Source organism: Tachypleus tridentatus, chromosome 6 (genome assembly GCF_004210375.1).
Source record: "Tachypleus tridentatus isolate NWPU-2018 chromosome 6, ASM421037v1, whole genome shotgun sequence".
Lineage (NCBI taxonomy): Eukaryota > Metazoa > Arthropoda > Merostomata > Xiphosura > Limulidae > Tachypleus > Tachypleus tridentatus.
Window position 1 is genome coordinate 26,536,300 of NC_134830.1, and position 14,369 is coordinate 26,550,668.

Sequence of the window (14,369 nt, forward strand, 5' to 3'; positions counted from 1 at the left end):
GTGTAGCAAGCATAAAGATAAAGCACCAAAACATTACTTACACTTATATTAGGATAAACATTAGGAGGTAGCTCTTCATGTCACATTACAGTTGAAGTGTTGGGTAATGAAGTGAACATTTTACGGTGCCACCCACAAGCTAAGGCAGGTAAGCTTTGACAGAGAATTGTTGGTCTTCTCTGCAGAGGATAGCCCTCGATATTGTATTCCACTTCCAGAGATTGCTAGAGGTCATCAAGACACACTTGTTGTTACTGGCTATTTCTCAAAGAAGTAAAGTTTTTGTGTGTACTGTTTTTTTTCTTTTAAATTATGTATCTAATGTGTGCATTTTATATGCTTTACGACCCATAACCTGTTCGTGCACTCGAGTGTGTGTGTGAGCGAAAATAGGTAAGCCTTTTTCAATTATTTTATTTTGGTATTTTTGTTCATTAAAAATGTATTGCAGTATACTAGTTTATATTTTACATCATAGTTAAGAGGTTTTCCTCTGTTCTTTATTTAAATAATTAGTTTATTATTTTATATGTTTTTATATTGCTAATGTATAAACAATAGATTAGTATTACTTTGTATACATGCATACTGTACTTTTCGTTGTGTATTCCATTGCACATCGTATTTGACTGGATTTTTATTTATTTCGATGTACTTTGCCTTTAGAATTAAAGTTATAGAAAACAGTTCTCTTTCTTTTCTTTTTTTTTTTGTTGTTGTTGTTACTAGAGGATTTGCGTAAATAATTACGCGATCCACTTTTAAAAAGAGTAGAATATTTCTGGATTTATTTTCATTATTTTATTTCTTTATCTTTTTAAAAGTTTGCATAAATGTGTACACTTGGAAATGGTTTTTCTACATTAAAGTCTGTAACTATAATTAGTTTTCATTAAATCATTTGCAAGTCAGGTTTTAGGGAAAAATAATAAACAGCATTAGACATTTTATTTTTCAATCATTATATTTGTTATCTTATTTTACTTGAATTAATTTTACCATCATTTACAATAACTGGTGAACCAGAAAAATAGTCTTCTTGTTCCTGGAACAGGTCATATAACCAGAATGTGAACCCGAGGTGGGCATAGCACAGATAGCCTATTGAGTAGCTTTGTGCTTAATTCAAATCAACAACAACCATAATGTGAAAGACTTCCAAGAACCTAAAAGTGAAAGTTTTTTTTTGTTTTGTTTTTTTATTTCGCGTAAAGTTACTCGAGGGATATCTGCGCTAGCCGCTCCTAATTTAGCAGTGTAAGACTAGAGGGAAGGCAGCTAGTCATCACCACCCATCGCCAATTCTTCGCGAATAGTGGGATTGACTGTAAAATTATAACGCCCTCACGGCTGAAAGGGCGCGCATATTTGGTGCGACGGGGATTCAAATCCGCGACCCTCAGATTACAAGTCGAACGCCTTAACACACCTGGCTATGCCAGGCCTCATTAGGTGTACGTGATAACTTCTAAACCTCCTGTTCTAATAGTAATGTTTGTTTTCCCAAGTACCTAGATTAACTACTTTCTAGGTATATTACTTCTTGAGTGACATGTAATGAATACCTCGTTTAATTAAACACGATATATTAATTCAGTTAAGATCAGTTTTTTACAAGTTTGTTGGCGTTGTGACAGATCCTAAAGTCAAGATAAAAAGTAAACCAATGTAGAGGTTTCATAATATACTGTTTTTGAATCACGAACATTACACTCAGATATTATATGCAGGCATGAATTTGTAATAGAAAATGAGAGTCATTTTAGTGTATCATTTTTTATAGCTTTACCTGTGGTTTTTGGAAAGAGCGTTTCAAACTTGTTTTTTATGTGAGTATATATTGGATTACTAACGATATAGGTATAATGATATATAGTAGTCATCATGGAATGTTTAAAAACTATATAAGATAACAGATGAAGCAGTTACATTCCTATTATTTTAAAATGTTTGCGGTAAGTTTAGAAAAATAAAGTGGTATTATTTATGCATGAAATATATATTTGGTTATTTCAAAAATGGTAACCTGCAAAGTAATATAAGCTGTTAAACTCAAAGCGACATGTATGTGAAACTAGAAATATCTTTTATGCAGTAGTTAACACTAGAATGAGTGCTGAAATCTTACTTCTGTAAACCTCTTGCACAATAATCCGCTTCTTATCGGACAAAGTTCTGTCCAAGTGTCACCAGTCCATTAGTTTGAGACACCCTTGGTAATTCATCCTAAGTTACGGCTGTGTTTATCACCCATTTGATATATGTATATTGGAATGATAATTCCGAAGTATTCCACTAATTTCAGATAAATTAGAGTCAACAGTTTTTTTTTTGTTTTTTTAAAGAGCAAAGCCACATCGAGCTAGCTGCTGTGTCTATCGCAGTGAATCGATCCCTGGATTGTAAAGTTGTAAGTCCGGAGGTTTGATTTGACTTGTTTTGAATGTCGTTAACCATCCATAATTTATCAGTGATAGAATAGAAGGAAGACAGCTAGTCAACACCACCAACTCTTGGGCTACTCGTTTTACCAATGAATAGTAGAATTGATCGTCACTTATAATGACCCGTGGCTGAAAGAGCGAGCATTGTCGGTGATCAGGATTCGAACTCGCGACCCTTAGATCCCGAGTCGAGCGTCCTAGCCACCAAGCTCTCACCGAGAGCTACATGCAGGGCCTGTACATTTCTGCTGAAAGTGAAAATATTATTTGTAAACTATGGCCTGCAATCGTGTACAAGTGATAATGGTCTGAAGCAAAAGTTTAGGAAGAATTGAAATAATTTGTTGTCTTTATGTTTATTAAACGTTGCATTATTTTTACCAAATAATTTATAATAATCTGCCCAATGAAAGAACATATTACAACATTTTTAACCCAACGTCAGAAACTTAGGTTTAACGCTACATTTATTATGTCCAGGTTTATTTTGCAACATTTTCTGTAAAACATATGGATTTAATATTTATTTCACTTGCGTTGCTGTTTAGTTATTTTCTGTACTTAATTTTGAAAAAAATTCAAGTTGATATGTTAAAATAATCAAGTTTTCTACTCATATTATTAACAGTAGTGCTTATAGATTTAAATCTAATTTGTTGTTTTTTAATTCAATAGTCGATGGTATATTGACCCGGAAAATGTAAAATTATTATTTTTTTAATACCGTAACTACAATATTTTAGCCATTTTCAAATCTTTATTGTACTTAATGAATTTAAGAACATTTTATCTGATGTTAAATCTGTCATATCCGAGTTGACAAGATGAGCCTTGACACTTGATATAGTAGATGCAACGTGGTTAACATATTGTAACATAATATCATTTCCTTTCACTTTTAGGCCCAGCATGTCCAAGCGTGTTAAGGCGTTCGACTCGTAATCCGAGGGTTGCGGGTTTGAATCCCGATCGCACCAAACATGCTCGCCCTCTCAGCCGTGGGGGCGTTATAATGTGACGGTCAATTCACCTCTTCGTTGGTAAAAGAGTAGCCCAAGAGTTGGCGGTGGATGGTGATGACTAGCTGCCTTTCCTCTAATCTTGCACGACTAAATCAGGGACGGCTCGGGCAGACAGCCCTTGAGTAGCTTTGGGCGGAATTAAAAAAACAAAGTACATCAATAAAACATTTTAAATCATCTTAAAGAAAGTGAACTCTTCAATACAAACACGACGATTATAATCCAAGCACATCTTCAATGGGCCCGGCATGGCCAAGTGTGTTAAGGCGTTCGACTCGTAATCTGAGGGTCGCGGGTTCGAATTCCCGTTGCATCAAACATGCTCGCCCTTTCAGCCGTGTGGGCTTTATAATGTTACGGTCAATCCCACTATTCGTTGGTAAAAGAGTACTTCAAGAGTTGGCGGTGGGTGGTGATGAGTAGCTGCCTTCCCTCTAGTCGTACACTGCTAAATTAAAGATAGCTAGCGCAGACAGCCCTCGTGTAGCTTTCCGCAAAATTAAAAAAACACAAAAAACTAACATACAAATAAACTTACTTGTGCAATTTCTTGGCTAATCGATCGAGTTACTGAATATACGTGACAACACTGATTTCTATATTTCAGTCACTGACCTAACTTGATATTTCCCGGTTCACGTATTTACAATGTAACATTGTTTCTAGATATTTCAAAAAAATTTTCAATCATTAACATTCATATCCATTCTAAATATACTATGACTATTTGCATATTTAAAAAATTGTAAACTATGGTAATAATCGTCTAGCAAACAATTAGATTAAAACATTGTAAATATAACTTGTAACATTAGAATACTTAGAGTGAAATTAAACAGAGAACACTGGTATAATCGTGTGATTCTACCCTATTTAAACTATGATTTTATATACCAAAGAGTAAAATAAATCAAGTATTTTTGTATTATATTTCGAATTAAAAACAAACTGCTACTTAATATAAATCACTTTTAAAGGATGAAAATATATCATATTAAAACATGTTTCACAGTACAGTAATGGAACAAATTTACGTTAATAATATCAAACATCTCAGACATTTAAAAGATATTGACACAATTTACTGGCTTAATGGTAAGTCTGAGAACCTCAACTTTATGAACATGACGATGGCCGAAGAAGGTCGAAACGTTGTTCGCTCCTCTACATACAAAATTTTCTCAATCCATACCAGCCATTTTTACATATATGTTGTGCTTAATACTACACCCATAAACCAACAAACAAACATTCTGTATCTCAGAGCGGCTGTTATAAGTAATAACACTCTTATTGATAAGGAGAGAACAACGTTTTGACCTTCCTAGGTCGTCTTCATCTTAACCTGAAGAGAGGCAACATTCTGCTGTAGTCGTATTATAGCAGAATAAAATATGAATTCATCATTGATATTTCTTTAATCCTTTAGTTTTCATTTAAATATATTCCCTTAAAGAAGTGAAAGGCTCAAACAAACACCTATGAATAATAATAAAAAATCAACACATATACCTGTTCATTGTGTTTTATTTCAAAATAAAAAAAACAACGATAAGAAAACAATCAAATAATACGAAAATAACATTAAAGTGCAACTCGCATTTCTAGCCAGCAAAAAACCAGGTTACCTTGTGTCCAAAAAGTAAACAGATAACAACTATTCTGTATTTGAGCCTACAAAAAATGTATAGATTACAAAGGCTGTTTTAGTGGAGACACAAAGAAACAGCTTTCTACTCGCGTGTAGAACGTTTAAAATCTCGTGTTTTTCGAGCACGTGTCTGAGAATAACCTTTACTTTTATTTTTCTGAGCTAAAAATCCTCAACAGAGAAAAATATTATTAATAGATGAAGAATAAAAGAAATGTTGTTAATAGCGGAAAAATAAAACACTAATCTTAACTAATGCAAATGTTTATATAGTTTTTTTTTTAATTTATTAAACATTCTCTCTGTTATAATGTAAGTTATCTAAAATTTACTTAATGTTGATCAAAGGAAAAAAAAAACCAACAAAAACAATTAAATAAGCTACACGTATTCAGTGGGACTTCAAAGTAATTTTATTTTAAGAGAGCAGTGACTAATTCATCTCACTGGAAAGGACTGCAGACCCATCCCCCTATAAAGGTCGCAGACGACTCTGTCTCTTGTGAAATTCTGGAAGGAGTCCGTTCTAAATTTAACAAAAAACTGGCACATGAAAAGCTTCTGCAACTGGTATAATATAGTAAATGTATATAAAATGAAATGTAACTGTTTTCTTGATAAACGGGAAAGATGTATAATGACATGAAATTGACTACTTTAAACTAATACGTATATAATTTAATAATATATGCATGTCAGATATAGTGGGAGAGGTCGAGCAGGCGCTTAGTATATTGCGTGATGTTATCAACTAAGTTGTAAACTGGCACAAAATTGTTAATGATAAAATGTAAATACAACTGATCAAATGGATCATGAAGAAAAACAGATAGCTAACTCTTTCACAGAACGAGAAGAAAGTGGTTAGGAAAGAAAATAACTTATTCAGTTCTAATTAATCGTTTATGTACAGGAATTAATGAGTTTACTTCGTTTGTATGTCACCTTTGTAATTTAGCTCTAGCCATATCGAAGCATCGTAAGGAGGATGTTTAAGTTAAAGCTGTGCAAAGTATATGTGTGTGTGTTTTCTTATAGCAAAGCCACATCGGAATAACTGTTGAGCCCACAGGGGGAGATCGAACCCATGATTTTTACATTGTAAACCCGTAGACTTATCACTGTACTAGCGGAAGATACAAAATACAAGACCTCGGACAAACAACGCTATTACGTGACTAGTGACCAAGGAATAAACCTACTAAATGTGAATAATGATCAATATTTTATTTTACCTATTATAGTCTAAGAGATTTTCGATTTCTTTCTTAGACGTTTACTAGACTGTATGAAATCTCTCGAATTTTAAGTTTGTTTCTTTTGAATATATTACAGTTTAAGTCATCGTTTAAATATTTATTGCGATACTTAAAATTCGAGGCCCGGCATGGCCAAGTGGTTAGGATGCTCTGGTTCGAATTCCCGTCACATCAAACGTGCTCGCCCTTTCAGCCGTAAGGGGATTATAAAGTTACGGTCAATCCCAGTATTTGTTGATAAAAAACTAGCCTAAGAGTTGGCGGTGCGTGGTGATGACTAGCTGCCTTTCCTCTAGTCTTATACTGCCATATTAGGAACGGCTAGCGCAGATAGCCCTCGTGTAGCTTTGCGCGAAGTTCAAAAACCAAACTCTCTCTCTATTTATATTTTTCCATGTTTTTATTTGAACTGGTCTGTAGTGTAACGTTTATGAAAAATCTAAGTGGCAAATATCGGTATTTAAGAGTAAGTAACAGTCTGTTGAAATTATATTTCTTTTGCATATCATGCGGTTTAAACTTCCACCTTGTTTAATTTAATGTCAAGAAATTGCCAAGACTCGGGTCGCTAATACTAGAAATAACACAGAATATTTCACAAGAATATAATATACAACATTTCTAACCAAATACATATATATATATATGCATACATTATGTCTTACAGGGTGCAAATCACTAGCATATATATGGTAGAAAAACGTAGAGTATCTTATGAAGTCACAACTCTTACAGAAAATTAGTAATTGTACCAAATGTTGCTAAGCATTACTAAACACCAAACAGTTGTATCTCCTGAACCCATTGATAGAAACCTAATTAAATTTCAGAGCTGATAACATATCTTCGTTACTGGTAACGAGTCTCTATTACAGTATACATCACTTGGACATATTTTAATAACGCTTTCCCTTTTAATCGTTTAACACACGTATATATCATATAGGATATAGATCTCTGGAGTTTGTAGTACAAATAACTAGAAATCATTATATACAGAAACTGTTTGTATGCCATATATCTTTAAGCTGTATCTCACAGGAAAATATTGCCTACATCACTAATAAAGATTCCATTCGAAATTTATCTTTACAGCATAAATAATCGCATTTTATCTTACCAAAAGTTACCTCCACAGCAAGCATTACTAACGTCCTTACCGTAATGACGTACCATTATTTTACATAACACACACACACACACACTCATTATACCAGAAACCTACCCTTTATTGTGAATACTAAACCTATTTTTCGGAAAGTTGGATTTGTAGCTAATGCACTGACATTTAAAACTAGACTCTGCAATACATATCCATAATATTTGTTTACTGGAAGCTACCCTTCAGCACGTCACTGGCAGTTGTTTTCTATAAGCTACTCTTCAGCACATATCTAACACATACTTACAAGAAGTTACACTCTTCAGCACATACCTTTCACATTCTTTTACTAAAACTAAACTCCTCCAAACATATTCCTAACACCTGTTTACTAAAAGCTAGATTCTACAGCTCGTATCAGTGTTATTTATCATTTCATAAATTTGTTTATGTTCCACTTTTTAGTCTTGTACATTGTTATCAGAGAAGCCTTCTCTGTCTAGAAAGTCACTTTGTTATTTAGTAGTTTCTGCTCCATTATACTTTTCGTAGTTTTATATATACAAAGTGACATTAAACTTACGACATAGTCTCATTTATTTTAAAAACAATATCAAAAGTATATCCAAAAGTATATACATGCAGTAAACTACTGGTCACAAAATTATATTAAGCCTAATCTTAACCATAATTAGGACCTGTTTTCTTCTTCAATGAATTTCATTTCACTAAACAGCGTGAAAAACATTGTGGAATCAATATTACAAATGTATAAGGTTTATATTAGATTAACGAGATTCAAGTTTCCTACCATGACTTCATGGCATTTGTGTCTCGTATGTCCTGACAGTTATCTGAAGTCATTATCCTGCTAATTTCAAAATTTAAAAACAAACCGTGTACATAGGCATAATCATACAGTAAAATGTTGTGGTAATGACTTGATATAACACAAAATTCCCCTTGAGAATACAATAATATATTATTATTCAAAGTGCAAGAACCTAAAAGAAAAACGTGTTTCACTTTTTTAAATTATAATAATTTCCAAATTTCTATTGTATGATTAAAATTATTTGTAAGTTGAAAATACTGAAAAGAACTGAGAGCAGAGTTTTCTAAGAATTAACACCCCTTTAACTTATAATGGTATATTCGTTGCCATGGTAAATGTATACCCTCACACATTTTCGTCACTGTTATTGGTTCCTATCCACCAATCAAAACTGAAGAAATAAGCACGCCCATGCTATCTCGTATGGCAACATCTATACTTGCCGATAAACAACTGGGAAGGTGTAATAGTCGAAACTGTCTTCGTAGGTGATTTTTTGTCTCGAAACTTATCACTACAAGTTTCTTCTGAGACGTACAAGGTGAAGGTTAGGATTCTTTCGGGTAAGTCGTCTTTCATGTCATTTTCCTTAGCACGTGATCAGTGTATATGTTCGGTACCTCTCTTGGCATCGATCAATACAAGCTTAGACAAATATTACGCTTTCTCGAAATTTTGAATTCTTGGTATTGTAAGGTTTTGTAAAACATTTTAAGAAATACTGATACTTTTTTGCGAATTAAGACTGGCATGAGAGACGAAAAGAATGTTTAAACTGTCTCCACCCTCCTCGTGCAAGTTGTATTGTTATATTATTTATTTATTTATAACAAAGTTAGCCCTGAAAATTACTATTTCCTGCAGTATGACTGTATAGTCACAAAAAATCTAACAATTCTACGGAAAGACACAGGATAAAGAACCGCAGCAAGATGGAATGTTAAATTAAAGTGTTTTAAATAAACCGGTATGTGTCGTATATAAGTGTAACATTAGTAAGCAAGAAATAGTATAAGCAGAAATGAATGGTAACGTTTTTACGTATTTTAGGACTACAAACACACATATATATATTCATAACGTAAGTATTTATTTATAACGACGAAAATGTGTGGGGAATCCAACCAGATAAGCTTACCCCCTTTGAAATATTGAGTGAATTTTATCACCAGTCCTGTGTTGTTTTATTTCTATATCAATGTTATTCTGTTATGTCCACATACTTGAGATAAGTATTGTGTAAATACCTGCACATTTATATAATCAAGAAAGTATATTTATTACCTGGAAGTAATTGACTAGCAGCAACTATTGGTCAGAGAACACTTTCATATCTAAGAAATATTTATATAATTATTAAGGTTACAATAAGTTTTTTTCTGATAAAACAAGTACAGTTACATATAATGATTTTTCGCATTATTACTTCAAAAATTATTAATGGAGTAATTCTTGGGAGTCTTAAGATACTTTATATGACGTTCTGAAATGTAGCCTCTAGGTGTTTACTATTATGTTTCGTTTTCATAGCCAGTTGAATTAAACTGAAATAAAAACATAAGGTGAATTACGGCATTTAGGTCGTTATCTGTGTTCTTTTATTTTAGAAACATCACCGTTAATAAATACGCTATTATGTATTCACGACTTAATGGCTGTAACAATAAATTACTATAGCCACTAGCAAATATTATTTTGTTTTTCTTTTCCAAACGAATATGTTGGTAGATTTATAGCTGTACTTGTTGAGAAAGATTGAAACTACATACAATTTAAACGTAGGTAAGTAACGACATAAATGTTTTAAATGTAAGTAAATCGTACATTTTGAATTTGTTCATTCACTGACCAGTGAAAGAAGAATTTATTTTTAATCATTGTCACAAAGAGGAAATTGTTTAGAGCGTATTATCATATGTCAAATAAATATTCAAAACATTTATTTCGGTATATATATGTGTGTGTATATATATATAACGTAGTTTATTTAAATATATATATATGTGTTTGTATGTGTGTGTGTGTGTGTGTATATGTATATGTATGACATAGTTTATTAAGCCTTCTTCACGTCCGGCCCCCGCTAGTACAGCAGTATGTCTACGGATTTGTAATGCTAAAATTAGGGGTTCGATTCCCCGAGGTGGGTTTAGTAGATAGCTCGATGTGGCTTTGCTACAAGAAAACACACACACTTCATGTTCGTGCTTTTTCAGAAAAATTATTTTTTGCTAGTTTGTTGAATTTCACACAAAGCTACTCAGGGACTATCGATATAGTGTTTTAGAATGTAATAACGTTTATATTGCAAAAAAGTAGCTACGTAATTTATTTTTTTATTGTTTACAATGTAGTGATCGAACTATATCTGTTTCGTTTTCATAACATGAAATATTTAATTAAGAACACATTTAATCATGAAAAATGTTTCATTTGTAAATTTCACCTTGTTTATATTTAAGTAGTGAAAATTATTTGTGTATCGTTTTCAGAACAATATATATTTGAAATCGAATATATATGAAGATAAGTAAACGGACGTCAAGTGTAAAAACGTTTAATTTGTAATTACTCCATTTTTATACTTCAATAGCAAAAATCGATAAAACCAGGATATCATTATACGAGTGCAAATGTTTATAAGACAATCATAGAAGGTATATTCCGTCTTCGTCGTTTAATGGCCAGTATGTCATCTTATAAAACAATAAAGGAGTCTCGTATGATAAGTATGATCCACTGGCCTGACATAGCCAAGAGGTTAGGGCTACTCGTAATCTGTAGGTCATGGGTTCGAATTCCCGTCGCATTAACCATGCTCGACCTTTCAGCCGTGCTAACTTTATAGAGTTACAGTCAATCCCATTATTTGTTGGTAAAAGAGTATTCCAAAAGTGGTAATGGGTGTTAAGAACTAGCTGCCTTCCCTTTAGTCTTACACTTTTGAGTTACGGACGATTAGTTTTGCGCGTTAAAAAACACAGTATAATCTTGATCAAAATAAGTATAGTTATTGAAGATGAGTTTGTTTGCTTGCTTTGAATTTTCGCGCAAAGCTACTCGAGGGCTATCTGCGCTAGCCGTCCCTAATTTAGTGTAAGACTAGAGGGAAGGCAGCTAGTCATCACGCCTCACCGCTATCTCTTGGGCAACTCTTTTACCAACGAATAGTGGAATTGATCGTAACATTATAACGCCCCCACGACTGAAAGGGCAAGCATGTTTGGTGCGACCGGGATTCGAACCCGCGACCCTCGGATTACGAGTCAGACGCCTTAACACTCTTGGCCATGCCGGGCCCATTGAAGATGTGCTTGGATTATAATCGTCGTGTTTGTATTGAAGAGTTCACTTTCTTTAAGATGATTTAAAATGTTTTATTGATGTACTTTGTTTTTTTAATTCCGCGCAAAGCTACTCAAGGGCTGTCTGCCCGAGCCGTCCGTGATTTAGTCGTGCAAGATTAGAGGAAAGGCAGCTAGTCATCACCATCCACCGCCAACTCTTGGGCTACTCTTTTACCAACGAATAGTGGGATTGACTGTAAAATTATAACGCCCTCACGGCTGAAAGGGCGCGCATATTTGGTGCGACGGGGATTCAAACCCGCGACCCTCAGATTACAAGTCGAACGCCTTAACCCACCTGGCTATGCCAGGCCTCATTGGGGGTACGTGATAACTTCTAAACCTCCTGTTCTAATAGTAATGTTTGTTTTCCCAAGTACCTAGATTAACTACTTTCTAGGTATATTACTTCTTGAGTGACATGTAATGAATACCTCGTTTAATTAAACACGATATATTAATTCAGTTAAGATCAGTTTTTTACAAGTTTGTTGGCGTTGTGACAGATCCTAAAGTCAAGATAAAAAGTAAACCAATGTAGAGGTTTCATAATATACTGTTTTTGAATCACGAACATTACACTCAGATATTATTATATGCAGGCATGAATTTGTAATAGAAAATGAGAGTCATTTTAGTGTATCATTTTTTATAGCTTAACCTGTGGTTTTTGGAAAGAGCGTTTCAAACTTGTTTTTTATGTGAGTATATATTGGATTACTAACGATATAGGTATAATGATATATAGTAGTCATCATGGAATGTTTAAAAACTGTATAAGATAACAGATGAAGCAGTTACATTCCTATTATTTTAAAATGTTTGCGGTAAGTTTAGAAAAATAAAGTGGTATTATTTATGCATGAAACATATATTTGGTTATTTCAAAAATGGTAATCTGCAAAGTAAAATAAGCTGTTAAATTCAAAGCGACATGTATGTGAAACTAGAAATATCTGTTATGCAGTAGTTAACACTAGAATGAGTGCTGAAATTTTACTTCTGTAAACCTCTTGCACAATAATCCGCTTCTTATCGGACAAAGTTCTGTCCAAGTGTCACCAGTCCATTAGTTTGAGACACCCTTGGTAATTCATTCTAAGTTACGGCTGTGTTTATCACCCATTTGATATATGTATATTGGAATGATAATTCCAAAGTATTCCACTAATTTCAGATAAATTAGAGTCAACAGTTTTTTTTTTTTTTTTTTTTAAAGAGCAAAGCCACATCGAGCTAGCTGCTGTGTCTATCGCAGTGAATCGATCCCTGGATTGTAAAGTTGTAAGTCCGGAGGTTTGATTTGACTTGTTTTGAATGTCGTTAACCATCCATAATTTATCAGTGATAGAATAGAAGGAAGACAGCTAGTTAACACCACCAACTCTTGGGCTACTCGTTTTACCAATGAATAGTAGAATTGATCGTCACTTATAACGACCCATGGCTGAAAGGGCGAGCATTGTCGGTGATCAGGATTCGAACTCGCGACCCTTAGATCCCGAGTCGAGCGTCCTAGCCACCAAGCTCTCACCGAATGACAAATATCCTGGTTTCACACAGCATTGAACTCTTGGGTTCTCAAACTGGTTTATTCAATGAACTCTTGGGTTCTCAGACTGGTTTATTCAACATTTTGTTGTTATTATATGTTTTGCGCTTCCTTAATATTTGTTCCCATTTATCTAAATGTTGTGATTTTATTTGGTTATGTGTTTAATTTGTACTATTATTAGCTTCAGTAAATATAAAACTACTGGGTTAGTAATGCTGTGTTTCATCATCAGCTGAACAATTATATAAAACTTAAAGTAAGAACTAAGGATTCCAAAGTTTAATATTTTTCTCTTGTATACACCCCCCCCCATCAGTGGCACACAAGGACGTCTAAGAACTTATACCACTATAATTTGGGTTTCGATAACCGTGGTAGGCAGAGCACAGATAGCCCATAGTGTGAATTTCTGCTTAACTTCAAACAAGAAAATAACTTCTCGTATACATATACTTTGAACAGCAGATGAACTTCTGACAATTTTTGGCACCGATTCTTATGCAATGCTTGTGAAGTTACTTGCTTGACAAAAACTGTCCGATAATAAAGGTTAAAAGTTCTTACGAATTAAGAGCTGCAGTCTATATTAATCACTGAATGTTGGTTAAGATTACTTAAATTGCTTATTACAGTATATGATTAAAAATTCAGAAACAATTTTAGATGAACACTTTTCTTCCAAACCTCTAAGTTTTATTAAACGAAATAGAATTTTGAAGTGAACATTTTACAACTTCACATACTGAAATAGAAAAATGCTTTTTAAACGAGCATCAGTTTTCAGTATGTAAATTAAGGTGTAGCCTCACGACAAATAGTCCTCCAGTGGTACAGTGGTATGTCTGCGGACTTATACACTAAAAACCAGGTTTCGATACACAGATAGCACATTGTGTAGCTTTGTGCTTAATTCAAAACAAACAGATACAACAATATACTGGTAAATTTAGTCCATAAAATAATGTGTAGTCTCACAACGTATTGTTACATATTATAATTTGGCCCGGACGAGTCTCCTATTTATTATATTATGTATGTTAACGAATTACTATTTCAAATAACCGTAAATTTTAATTTTAACTTAGAAATTAATTGATTGTCGACATGTATCAAATTTATATTGTGTGGCAACAAGACTTATACACATAATATTC

General features: G+C 33.5%; 1 protein-coding gene across 5 annotated transcripts in view; it reads left to right on the forward strand.

The window, feature by feature from the left end:
- The first annotated feature begins 8,719 nt into the window (after nt 1-8,719).
- Nucleotides 8,720-14,369, forward strand: part of LOC143252120 (influenza virus NS1A-binding protein homolog) — a 74,382-nt gene continuing 68,732 nt past the window's right edge. For 2 of the 5 annotated variants that reach the window (XM_076503791.1, XM_076503792.1), the window contains exon 1: nt 8,732-8,876. The gene's annotated coding sequence lies outside the window, so the exon portion shown is untranslated. Of the gene's footprint in view, nt 8,877-9,051; nt 9,281-14,369 lie in introns of those variants that run through there. The other 3 variants (XM_076503789.1, XM_076503790.1, XM_076503793.1) reach the window with 3 other exon arrangements.